Raw genomic sequence first — 2,207 nt, forward strand, 5'->3', positions numbered from 1 at the left:
ACCACAATAAGTCTAGTTAACATCTATCACCACAGAGTTACAGGTTTTTTTTCTTGTTAAGATAACTTTTTTTTTTTAAGATTTTATTTATTCGTTTGAGAGAGAAAAAGCAGGGAGAGAGCAGAGGGAGAGGGACAAACAGACTCCCTGCTGAGTGTGGAGCCTGACACGGGGCTCAATCCCAGGACCCAGAGATCATGACCTGAGCTGGTCAGACCCTTAACCAACTGGCCACCTAGGGACCCCTTGTTAAGAGAACTTTTAAGATTTACTCTCTTAGCAACTTTCAAACACACTGTACAGTATTGTTGTCTAATGGTCACCACGCTGGAAAATATGGAACAATTCATGTATTTGTGTGTCATGTTGGTAAGGGGGCCATGCTAATCTTTTCTGTATTGTTCCATTTTAGTATATGTGCTGCTGAAGTGAGCAGCCCAGCTGACTTTTAAAAATGCTGTCTTTTGATGAACAGACGGTTTTAATTTGGATGAAGTCCATTCTATCAAACTTTTATACTCAGTGTTTTCTCTGTCCTAAGAAATCTTTGTCAACTCCAAGGTCACAAAATAATTCTCATGGGTTTTCTTCTACAAGCTTTACAGTTTTAGCTTTAGTTTTTGTTTAGGTCTGTGATCCATCTTGTGTGGGTGTGTGTTGTCTATAATTTTAGATAAGGGTCAAGATTCCTTTTTTTTCCCCATTGAAGATGCATTTCCTTTCTGCACTGAATTATTTTGTACATTAAAAAAATCAATTCCTTGTGTAGACGTGTGTCTATTTCTGGCTTCTTTATTATCCTGTTTCGTTGATCTATTTGTCTCTTCTTAAACTACAACCACATTGTCTTGATTACTGTAACTTTATAGTCTTTAAGTCTTGAAATCAAATAATGTAAGCCTATTTTGTCTAAGTGTGTACCTCTGCTCCCTTTTGGTTCCATTTGTATGGAATATCTTTTTCCATTCCTTCACTTTTAGCTTATGTGTATCCTTAAAGTAGAAGTGAGTCTCTGTTAAGCAGCATATACTTGGGTCGGTTGATGTTGTTGTTGTTGTTGTTTTGGTCCATTTAGTCAATGTCTTTTGATTGGAGAATTTAATTCATTTACATTTAAAGTACTTACTGATAGGTAAGGATTTACTAATGTCATCTTATTAATTGTTTTCTGGTTCTTTTGTAGTTCTTTTGTTCCTTTCTTCTCTTGCTGTCTTTCTTTGATGTTTTGGATGTTTTTCCATAGGGTTATGCTTTTTTTAAAAAATTTTTTTAGGGACGCCTGGGTGGCTCAGTCAGTTAAGCATCTGCCTTTGGCTCAGGTCATGGTCCCAGGGTCCTGGGATCAAGTCCTGCATCGGGCTCCTTGCTCAGCAAGAGCCTGCTTCTTCCTCTGCCTGCTCTGCCTGCCACTCTCCCTGCTTGTGCTCTCTCTCTCTGACAAATAATTAATAAAATCTTTTTTTAAAAAAAGATTTTTTAAAAGTAATCTCTATACCTGATGTGGGGCTCAAATTTACAACCCCGAGATTAAGAGTCCCACATTCTACCGATTGAGCCAGCCAAATGCCCCTACAGTGGTAGTCTTTGATTTCCTTTTTTTTTCTTTTGTGTATTTACTGTAGGTTTGTGCCTTGTGGTTATCATGAGGCTTACATAAAACATCTTATAGTCTATTTTAAGTTGATAACTTCAATTGCATACACAACCTACCCTTTTCTCTTCCCCCCAATTTTGTTTTTGATGTCATAATTTACATCTTTTTATATTGTGTATCCATTGACAAGTTATTGTAGCTATAGTGATTTTTTAAAAAAGATTTATCTATTTATTTTATTTTATTTATTTATTTTTAAAGATTTTATTTATTTATTTGACAGAGAGAGACAGCGAGAGAGGGAACACAGGCAGGGGGAGTGGGAGAGGGAGAAGCAGGCTTCCTGCCGAGCAGGGAGCCCAATGCGGGGCTCGATTCCAGGACCCTGAGATCATGACCTGAGCCGAAGGCAGATGCTTAACTGACTGAGCCACCCAGGCGCCCCAAGATTTATCTATTTATTTTAGAAAGAGAGAACGGACGCGCACGAGTGGGGAGAGGGGCAGAGGGAGAGAATCTTCAAGCAGACTCTGTGCTGAGCACAGAGCCCAAGGTGGGGCTTGATCTCACAACCCATGAGATCATGACCTAAGCAGAAACCAAGAGTCTGACA

At 38.8% G+C, this 2,207-nt stretch overlaps 1 non-coding gene across 1 annotated transcript; it reads right to left on the reverse strand.

The window, feature by feature from the left end:
* Window positions 1-330: 330 nt before the first annotated feature.
* Window positions 331-437, reverse strand: LOC123326977. Its single transcript, XR_006541450.1, has one exon. It is a non-coding gene; the product is annotated as a U6 spliceosomal RNA (small nuclear RNA).
* Between the last annotated feature and the right edge of the window lie 1,770 nt (window positions 438-2,207).

Source organism: Neomonachus schauinslandi, chromosome 1 (genome assembly GCF_002201575.2).
Source record: "Neomonachus schauinslandi chromosome 1, ASM220157v2, whole genome shotgun sequence".
In the NCBI taxonomy this organism is placed as follows: domain Eukaryota; kingdom Metazoa; phylum Chordata; class Mammalia; order Carnivora; family Phocidae; genus Neomonachus; species Neomonachus schauinslandi.